Here is an 11,277-nt window from a genome sequence, read left to right on the forward strand (position 1 = left end):
CAATCAGTTGCTTGAAGCTTTGCTAATTGTTGAGGCTGGCCTCTCACTTTGGATCCTCCTGCCTCAGCCTCCCAAATTTCTGGAATTATAAATGTTTGGCAGGTTAGTATTTCCCCATTTTTCACCCTGTGATTCTCCTCCCTCTTCATGAAGCAGCTAAGAAATTTTATGATTGTAACAAGGACTTAGACTCTTTATTTTTGCCTGTAAATGTCTGAGGGGTGGCTAAAAGCAGGATTAAGAACTTGGTGGTACATGCCTGTAATCCTAGCAGCTCATGAGTTTGAGGTAGGAGGATCATGAGTACAAAGCCAGCGTCAGCAACTTAGCAAGACCTGAAACAACTTAGCAAGACCCTGTCTCTAAATAAGATTTTTTTTTTTTTTTTTTTTAAAGAGGGGCTGGGAAATGTGGCTCAGTGGTTAAGCACCCCTGGGTTCAATCCCTGTTATCAAAAAAAAAAAAGGACTTAGCTTTTTACCTCCATTTTGCATCAATCTTTGCTTCCAGAAGAATCCCAGAACCTTGGTTTCTAGGAACAAGGTCTGATTGATAAACATCTGTGTTCAGTGCAAGTTACCCCTCAGGCAAACGGAAACTTTCTTTTTAGGGACAGAGCCTGCCTGACCAATCTGGAGATAAAGAGGACAGATCATAAGCAGTCCAGATCACCTGCTGTGGCAGCTAAGCAATCCCTCCAGCTATGCAGACTACTCCCCCCCACACACACCTTTGCCCCCATTTCTCTTTCTACAAAATCTCAAAATCATTGTCAGCTCCACAAGGATGACAAGACTAAAGATGTGAGTCCCCTGTCTTCCAGGTGGAGCTTGCTGCTTAAAGTTCCTTTCATGTTTCTTGCTATTACCTTCTCTGTTTGGTTTTGGGGTGACTGGTTAGACCTGATTTGTGGGATCCTCTCTGGCCTCTGGCCTAGAACTCTGGTAACAGGACCATTTCCTTAAGGACAAGATAACACAGCAGAAAAAAAAAAAAAAAAGAAACCAAAAGTCTATTCTTTTTATTTATTTATTTATTTTTAAATTTTTCAATATTTATTCAATATGGTCCTAGAGACAAGAAGAGCAAAGCACGCAAAAGTGAATGTGTCAGTCTGTTTGACAGGAGGCGCCAAGAGTGGGTGCTGCAGTCTTGAATGCAGCATTTGCAAACAGTTCTTCTTTAGCCCAAGACACAGGTTCTTTTTTTTTTTTTTTAATTAACTTATTTACTCTAATTTGTTATATATGACCACAGAATGCACTTCAATTCATATTACACATATAGAGCACAATTTTTCATGTCTCTGGTTGTACACAAAGAAGAGTCACAGCATTCACGCTTACATTGGCTCAGACATATTTGGGATAATGATGGACATCTCACTCCACTGTCTTTCCTACCCCTCTACCCTCTCCCAAAAGTCTAATCTTGGCTTTTACTTTTAGACGAGGCCTATAGGATACGGGAAAACATGTGGTACTTAGGTAATACAGCTGACCTGGCAGCGTGTGAATGGTTTAGGGCTTTCTGCTTCTCACATCCTTGACTTGGAAAAATCCCTCAACTAGGGAGAAGGGACTGTGAAGAGAATGTAAGTGGAAGTGACTCCCTGGGGGGAGAAAAAAAAGTGGGTGGGGAGATCTGCATGCATGTTTATAAGATAAAAATTTGAGGATATAAAAAAATAAAGGCATATTGAGTCAAAGAGAAGGGTCAGATGAGCTGTTGAAGTGCTGGAAACAGCCCACGAACCTTTGAAATGCAAAACAAGAATTCCTGAGCCACCCAGCTCACATCCACAGCCTTGGCCCTTGCCTTTGACCCATACCCTTGTCTGCAAAGAAGTATAACAGGATGGCAGTGCCTAAGTGATAGAAAAACTGGGGCAAAATGACATTACTTTACCCTAACGGCACCTCTAGTCCAGCCCCTAACTACTGTCCCTCTGTAAACACTCCATGCCAAGGGGTTGCTGTCTCTCCCTCTAGAGATGGCCTGCATTCTCCCTGGAATGTGCATCTATGTTTTACTCTAAAAGTTTTTCACCCTCAAGAAGGCAAGCATTTATTTCTCTCTCTCTCTCCCTCTCTCTCTCTCTCTCTCTCTCTCTCTCTCTCTCTCTCTCTCTCTCTCTCTCCCTGGTACAAAGGATTGAATTCAGGGGCCCTTGATCACTGAGCCACATCCCCAGCCTTATTTTGCATTTTATTTAGAGACAGGGTCTCACCGAGTTGCTTAGTGCCTCACTTTTGCAGAGACTGGCTTTGAACCCATGATCCTACTGCCTCAGCCTTCCAAACTGCTGGGATTACAGACATGCGACATTGGCATTTTCTTTTGAATGTGCATTTCTTACTTTACTTCAAAGATGTCTTTTCCTCGAGATAGTCCATATTCTCCTTTAAGTGTGTATTTTCTTTCCTAAATAAATCTGTGTCACTACATGGAACATGCTGAAATTCTTTTCTGTCACATATGCCAAGGACCCGTCTTGTCCTACGATATTTATGCTCCAGGATTGAGACTCAGCAGGAAGACAGAAACAGTACATAAATTGGGAAGTTCTAAATCCAGAGAAGGCTTATATCCCTTTCCAGGTAGGATCTAGAGAAATGGCAAGACCCCTGAATGGAGCATATCACAAGAATGGATCTGGTCCACCAACAAGTCTTTCTTGGCACGCAAACAATTTTATTTATTTTTTCTTTTTGGCGTGGTGTTGAAAAACCATCCTCTATCTCAGAGCAAAGCCTGTCCAAGGAAGGGACATGACCGTTGTTCTTGGAAAGACCCACCAGAGCACTCCTAGGCACATTCCCACCCTGCTAAGTTGTTTATCTACAAATAACAGGAGAGATCTGCTGCCCCAGGTGTCCTTGACTCAGTCAGGCTAGGTGGGGATCCATAGCAACCCCCTAGCAGCCACCAATCAGCATGAGACAGGGAAATACCTGGATGCCAGATGACCCTCCCAGTAGTTTATGGTGTTGAGAAACCATGTAGTTCAACACAAACACTCCTCTTGGCTTAAGCCAATCAGTTCAAATGAATCCCCCTTTTGTACTGACCAATCACCCTTACCCAACTTGTTCCCGCCTGTGAATGTGCTAATCATGTTTTAAAGTTGTTATTTGATTTTCCCGCGGTGTGTGATGATTTGCTAAGAGATGCTATGATGTATGTGGGGGTCCCTGCCTTCTCCAAAGAATGTATAAAACTGCTGAAAACGCTGGGCTCGGGGCCTCTCAGCGTCACCAGTTGCTGTGTGTTCGCGCGCGGAGGACCGAGCTAGCTCGCAATAAACACCTCTTTACTGCTTACATCGATCTTGGGTCTCTGGTGGTCTTTTGGGGGTCCCGAATTCGAGCATAACAGGGTCTCACTATGCTGCCCAGGCTGATTTCCACCTCCAGGGCTCAAGAGATTCTCCAGCCTTAGCCTACCAAGTAGCTAGTATTATAGGCATACCATCTTCTAAGTAGGCTTTTTAGACAGAAAAAGATGGAAGAAATCAGAAGTAAAAACAAAAATGTATTGGTTATTTTAAAGCTATTTTAAAGGTGGGGACAGAAAAATAGGAAATAAATGGTTACTATGGGGTCATTTCAGGCCACTCCTTTTGTGTAAGGATGAAAGAGGGCACTTGGTTATCATGTGCATACAAACTGTCCCATCTGGAAAAGTTGGCTGTATCTAATTCTGATTTCTCAGAAGGTCAGATAAACTGTTTTGTTCCAGTGTGTGACATGGAAGTTTAGTTGAGTGACTCCATTGGATTTTTTGCCTAGTCTGTAGGGACCTAGTACAGCAGATGTAACAGTGGTTCCCTTATTACACTTCATGCTTTGAATATAACCCTTGCTGCGCTACCACAACAATTTATTTTTAAAATGGACATGTTTCCTTCTCTTCCTCTCTCCCTGCTCCTCCTTAATCTCTCCATCCCTAATATCAGAGAACAAGATTACTTTTCTTCCCCACCCTAGACAGAGTTAATCTGTCCTTGAGTACACACCCACCATAGGAATAAGTGATTCAGACTTGTGGGGGGATGTCACCAGAAAATCTCAGAAATGACAGTCTCCCAAATTAATAAGTGAATGACAACACCAACAAAGAACCTGCTGATGGGCAGAATCACAGCCTTGGGGACAGTAGTCCCCTCTGTTTCTCCTTTGCTAGCAAAGCAATAAACCATCTTTTTTCTTTTTCTCTAAACCGTGTCCTTGTTATTGGATTGGCCCGGGGACAAAGATTGAACTTTCAGCAATAGGGATCAACCCAAGATAATAATCTCCTGTAATTTTTACTCAACATTAGTACAAATTACTAATTACTGAATTTGCCATAAAAAACAATTATAGCAACAACAACTTTCATTTTAGATTATATGAAAGGCAAGCAAAAAGAATCTTAGTCTTTCTACTTACAGTGATGCATGCTTATTAACCCAGCTACTCAGGAGGATTGCAAGTTCAAAGCCAGCCAGGGAAATTTAATGAAACTCTGTCTCAAAAATAAAAAAGGGTTGGGTTGTAGTTCACTGGAAGAGCATCCCTGGGTTCAATCCCCAGTACCTCCCCCTCCCACACACACACACAAGAAAAAAGAAAAAAAAAAGAAAAAATAACTCTTCAACTATGATGTATAAAAAATTGTAACTAGGGGGCTGGGGCTGTAGCTCAGTGGCAGAGCACTTGCCTGGCATGTGTGAGGCACTGGGTTTAATCCTTTTTTTAAAAAAAAATTTTTTAAATATTTATTTATTTATTTTAGTTTTCAGTGGACACATCTTTGTATGTGGTCCTGAGGATCGAACCTGGGCCGCACGCATGCCAGGTGAGTGCGCTACCGCTTGAGCCACATCCCCAGCCCCTGGGTTTGATCCTTAGCACCACATAAAAATAAAACAAAGGCATGCTGTCCATCTACAACTACAAAAAAAATTTTTTTTTTTTTAATTGTACCTAGGATTGGGGTTGTGTCTCAGTGGTAGAGAGCTTACCTGGCAGGTGTGAGGCACTGGGTTCCATTCAGCACAATCAATCAATCAATCAATCAATAAAATAAAGGTCCATTGACAACTAAAAAATATTTTTAAAAAATTGTAACTGAAATTTTTCTACATCTAAGTTTAATTTTTATTGTGAGCCTACGTCAGGACACTTTAACCGCAAACAAAAGAAAATCCAACTGAACTGACTCAAGCAAGAAAGAATTTATTGTCTAAAGTAAAAGGAAATCCACAAGTAAGAAAGCATTTAGGATTGGTGTAGAGGGTGAGCCACCTCAAAACTAATCACTGGAAACTAGACTAATCCCACTTTCTGGTTTTGCCTCATGTATTCATTTGACAGCATTCATTGAGCACCGAGTCAGCCCTGAAGACAGAAGGGTTGTCAAGAGCCTTGGATTTCATTGACTCAGGTATATGTTATCATATATGAAGAATTCAGGTTCAGAAGTAGTTTCAGTGGCTCTGCCAGGGCAGGTGTGCTAGTACTTGGGTGGTTGAGGCAGAAGGATTACAAGTTCAAGGAAGGATTACAAGTTCAAGGCCCACCTCAACAATCTAAGGAGGTTCTAAACAATTTAGCAAGATCCTGTCTTAAAATAAAACTAATAATAATAAAGGGCTGGGGATTTAGCTCAGTGGCAAAGCACCCCTGGGTTCAATCCCCAGTAACTAAACACACACACACACACACACACACACACACACACACATACAAACTCTGCCAGGAAACTGTTCAAAAAAACATAAGAGGGAGTTCCACATTAGCTAGACTTTGAGAATAAAATGTATGCTTCAAATTCCATGGGAATTTTGTACTAAATTTGTTTCTTCCACATTAAAAAAAAAAAAAAAAAATTGGGCTGGGTATATAGCTCAGTTAGTGCTTGCCTTGCATGCACAAGGGCCTGGGTTCTAATCCCCACCATCACACGCCTTAAAAAAAAAAAAAAAAAGAAAGCCCGGAGTGGTGGCTCATTCCTGTTAACACCAATGACTTAGGGGCCTAAGGCAGGGGATCACAAGTTCAAAGCCAATCTCAACAATTTAGCAAGGCCCTGAGTAACTTAGTGAGACTCCCATCTCAAAACAAAAAAAAGGAAGGACTGGGGATGTAGCTCAGTGGAAAAGCACCTCTGCTTTCAATCCCCAGTAACAAAGACAGAGAGAGAAGGGAAGTAAAGATAGATAGATAGATAGATAGATAGATAGATAGATAGATAGATATTTTTTTTTTTTTTTTTTTTTTTTTTTTTGCTACGAGGATTGAACTTGGGAGTGCTTTACCACTGAGTTACATTCCCAGTCCTTCCTTTTTATTTTTTGTTTTGAGACAGGGTCTCACTAAGTTTCTGAGACTGGCCTCGAATATGGGATCCTCCTGCTTTAGCCCCCCAAATTATTGGTATGAGCACGCATGGTGGGACACACTTGTAATCTCAGCAGCTGCGGGGAGGCTGAGACAGGAGGATCCCAATCTCAAGGCCAGCCTCAGTAATTTAGCAAGAATCTGTCCCAAAATAAAAAGTAAAAAGAGGGTCTGGGGATGTAGCTCAGTGGTAAAGTGCTTGCCTAGCATATGCAAGGCCCTGGGTTTGATCTCAGCCTGCAATAAATAAATAAATAAATAAATAGCTCAGTGGTAAAGCCCCTTTGTGTTCAATTCCCAATCCCCCCCCCCCATACACACACACACAAAAGAACCTACCTAAATTGCTGGTAGTACAGATGTGCACCACCATGCCAGGTCACAAAGTTCTGAACATAGAACACAGTAGCAGGGGAGATAAAAGAGAAAATATGAATATAAGCTTTACCTAAGAAATAGCATAAATTGGTATTAGGCGAAAGAGAAGATGATACATCAGTTTCCAGGATCTATGACTAAGGCAGGAGGAGGAAGAGGAATTCTTTTCACATATAACTTTGAAGTTTCGTGCCTCCATGCCTCTTAAAATAATTTAAAATCAAATAACCATGACCTGTTTTGACATTGCTAAAATTGTACATTATAAACAAAAAATGGTACAAGAGGTATAATTTCTAGACACACTATAAACATTGGCATTCTAAATCAAAACTTAAATCACTCCTGTAAATGTCATCTACGTAGTCATCCCTTAATATTCGAAGATTCTCAAGTCCCTTCCATAAAATGGTAGAAAGGCTAGAGGTGTACTCAGTAGTAGAGCACCTGCCTAGCATATGTAAGGCCCTGGAGTCACTTCCTAGTGGAAAAAAAAAGAAACAAGAAAAAAAAAATATTCTTCCTTCCACTCCTGTGCTACTTGTCTCTTGCATCTCAAGTGGTAGCTGAGCTGGTAATCATGGATCAGGAAATGCAGTTTGTTGAGCCAAGTTCTCAGTTTGTGAACTCAATTTGGCTGGTTAAGAGATGTAGCAAACATATGAATACAAGACCAGTGCAATTCCACATCATGTACAACCACAGGAATGGGAAGTTGTATTCCATGTATGTATGATATGTCCAAATACATTATACTGTCATGTATAACTAAAAAGAACAACAACAATAAAAGGTGTAGCAAACTTGATAGAAAATGGGTGGCTGAATATTTTTGACAAAGTCTTTTATTCTGTGGATTGATGAACAAGTGAGGATTTGAGGTCTTAAAGTAAAAATTTGCCTATATATATTTTTGTTATTTTTTTAGTTATTTTCAGTTATATATGACAGAAGAAACTATTTTTTTTGTAGTTGTAGATGGATACAATACCTTTATTTTATTTATTTATCTTTATGTGGCACTGAGGATCTAACCCAGGGCCCTACGTATGCTAGGCAAGCACTCTACCACTGAGCCACAACCCCAAACCCAGAAGAATCTATTTTGATATATTTATACAGCATGAAATATACCTTATTCTAATTAGGATCCCAGTCTTGAGGCTATAAATGATGGTGAGATTCACTGTGGTATTTTCATATATGTATATAGAAACCCATATACTTTTTTTTCTTCCAAAATATTTTCTATTTATTTTTTCTTTTCTTTTTTTTTTTTTTTTTACTTTTTTTTTTTTTGGTACCTGGTATTGAATCCAGGAGCTTAAGTCTGAAGTACTGAGCTACATTCCCAATCCTTTTTATTTTTAAAAATTTTAGACAGAATCTTGCTAAGTTCCTTAGAGCCTCCTAAGTTTCTGTGGCTGGCCTCAAACTTAAGATCTTCCTATTTCAACCTCCCAAGTTGCTGGGACTATAGATATGCACCAGGATGCCTAGCAATACTTTCTATTTCTTTTTTTTAATATTTATTTTATAGTTGGACACAATACTATTTATTTCACTCATTTATTTTGTACGTGGTGCTGAGACTCAAACCCAGGGACCCGCGCGTGCAAGACGAGTGCTCTACCGCTGAGCCACAACCCCAGCCCCAATACTTTCTATTTCTTTTTTTTTTTTTTTTAATTTTTATTGTTGGTTGTTCAAAACATTACATAGTTCTTGATATATCATATTTCACACTTTGATTCAAGTGGGTTATGAACTCCCATTTTTACCCCGTATACAGATTGCAGAATCACATCAGTTACACATTCATTGATTTACCTATTGCCATACTAGTGTCTGTTGTATTCTGCTGCCTTTCCTATCCTCTACTATCCCCCATCCCCTCCCCTCCCCTCCCCTCTTCTCTCTCTACCCCATCTACTGTAATTCATTTCTCCCCCTTGTTTTTTTTCCCTTTGCCCTCACTTCCTCTTGTATGTAATTTTGTAAAACCCTGAGAGTCTCCTTCCATTTCCATGCAATTTCCCTTCTCTCTCCCTTTCCCTCCCACCTCTCATCCCTGTTTAATGTTAATCTTCTTCTCATGCTCTTCGTCCCTACTCTGTTCTTAGTTACTCTCCTTATATCAAAGAAGACATTTGGCATTTGTTTTTTAGGGATTGGCTAGCTTCACTTAGCATAATCTGCTCTAATGCCATCCATTTCCCTGCAAATTCCATGATTTTGTCATTTTTTAATGCAGAGTAATACTCCATTGTGTATAAATGCCACATTTTTTTTTATCCATTCATCTATTGAAGGGCATCTAGGTTGGTTCCACAGTCTAGCTATTGTGAATTGTGCTGCTATAAACATCGATGTAGCAGTGTCCCTGTAGTATGCTCTTTTTAGGTCTTTAGGGAATAGACCGAGAAGGGGAATAGCTGGGTCAAATGGTGGTTCCATTCCCAGCTTTCCAAGAAATCTCCATACTGCTTTCCAAATTGGCCGCACCAATTTGCAGTCCCACCAGCAATGTACAAGTGTACCCTTTTCCCCACATCCTCGCCAGCACTTGTTGTTGTTTGACTTCCTAATGGCTGCCAATCTTACTGGAGTGAGATGGTATCTTAGGGTGGTTTTGATTTGCATTTCTCTGACTGCTAGAGATGGTGAGCATTTTTTCATGTACTTGTTGATTGATTGTATGTCCTCTTCTGAGAAGTGTCTGTTCAGGTCCTTGGCCCATTTGTTGATTGGGTTATTTGTTATCTTATTGTTTAATTTTTTGAGTTCTTTGTATATTCTGGATATTAGGGGTCTATCTGAAGTGTGAGGAGTAAAGATTTGTTCCCAGGATGTAGGCTCCCTATTTACCTCTCTTATTGTTTCTTTTGCTGAGAAAAAACTTTTTAGTCTGAGTAAGTCCCATTTGTTGATTCTAGTTATTAACTCTTGTGTTATGAGTGTCCTATTGAGTAATTTGGAGCCCGACCCCACAGTATGTAGATCAGAGCCAACTTTTTCTTCTATCAGATGCAGAGTCTCTGATTTGATATCAAGCTCCTTGATCCATTTTGAGTTAACTTTTGTGCATGGCGAGAGAAAGGGATTCAGTTTCATTTTGTTGCATATGGATTTCCAGTTTTCCCAGCACCATTTGTTGAAGATGCTATCCTTCCTCCATTGCATGCTTTTAGCCCCTTTATCAAATATAAGATAGTTGTAATATTATGGATTGGTTTCTGGGTCCTCTATTCTGTACCATTGGTCCACCCACCTGTTTTGGTACCAGTACCATGCTGTTTTTGTTACTATTGCTCTGTAGTATAGTTTGAAGTCTGGTATCGCTATACCACCTGATTCACACTTCCTGCTTAGAGTTGTTTTTGCTATTCTGGGTCTTTTATTTTTCCATATGAATTTCATGATTACTTTATCTATTTCTACAAGAAATGCTGATGGGATTTTGATTGGCATTGCATTAAACCTATAGAGAACTTTTGGTAATATCGCCATTTTGATGATGTTAGTTCTGCCTATCCATGAACAGGGTATATTTTTCCATCTTCTAAGATCTTCTTCTATTTCTCTCTTTAGGGTTCTGTAGTTTTCATTGTATAAGTCTTTCACCTCTTTCATTAGGTTGATTCCCAAGTATTTTATTTTTGGGGGGGATATTGTGAATGGACTGGTTGTCCTCATTTGCATTTCAGAGGATTTGTCGCTGATATACAGGAATGCCTTTGATTTATGCGTGTTGATTTTATATCCTGCCTCTTTGTTGAATCCTAGAAAAAGAAGAGCAAAACAACAGCAAAAGAGGTAGAAGGCAAGAAATAATTAAAATCAGAGCTGAGGGCTGGGGATGTGGCTCAAGTGGTAGCGCACTCGCCTGGCGTGCGGGCAGCCCGGGTTTGATCCTCAGCACCACATACAAAAAAACAAAAGATGTTGTGCCTGCCGATAACTAAAAAATAAATATTAAAATTCTCTCTCTCTCTCTCTCTCTCTCTCTACCTCTCTCTCGCTTTAAAAAAAAAATCAGAGCTGAAATTAATGAAATTGAAACAAAAGAAACAATTGAAAAAATTGACAAAACTAAAAGTTGATTCTTTGAAAAAATAAATAAGATCGACAGACCCTTAGCCATGCTAATGAAGAGAAGAAGAGAGAGAACTCAAATTACTAGCATACGGGATGAAAAAGGCAATATCACAACAGACACTTCAGAAATACAGAAGATAATTAGAAATTATTTTGAATCCTTATACTCCAATAAAATAGAAGATAGTGAAGGCATCAATAAATTTCTTAAGTCATATGATCTACCCAGATTGAGTCAGAAGGATATAGACAACCTAAACAGACCAATATCAATTGACGAAATAGAAGAAACCATCAAAAGACTACCAACTAAGAAAAGCCTAGGACCGGATGGGTATACAGCAGAGTTTTACAAAACCTTTAAAGAAGAACTAATACCAATACTTTTCAAGCTATTCCAGGAAATAGAAAAAGA

This window comes from Callospermophilus lateralis, chromosome 7, assembly GCF_048772815.1.
Source record: "Callospermophilus lateralis isolate mCalLat2 chromosome 7, mCalLat2.hap1, whole genome shotgun sequence".
NCBI classification, from domain to species: Eukaryota; Metazoa; Chordata; class Mammalia; order Rodentia; family Sciuridae; genus Callospermophilus; species Callospermophilus lateralis.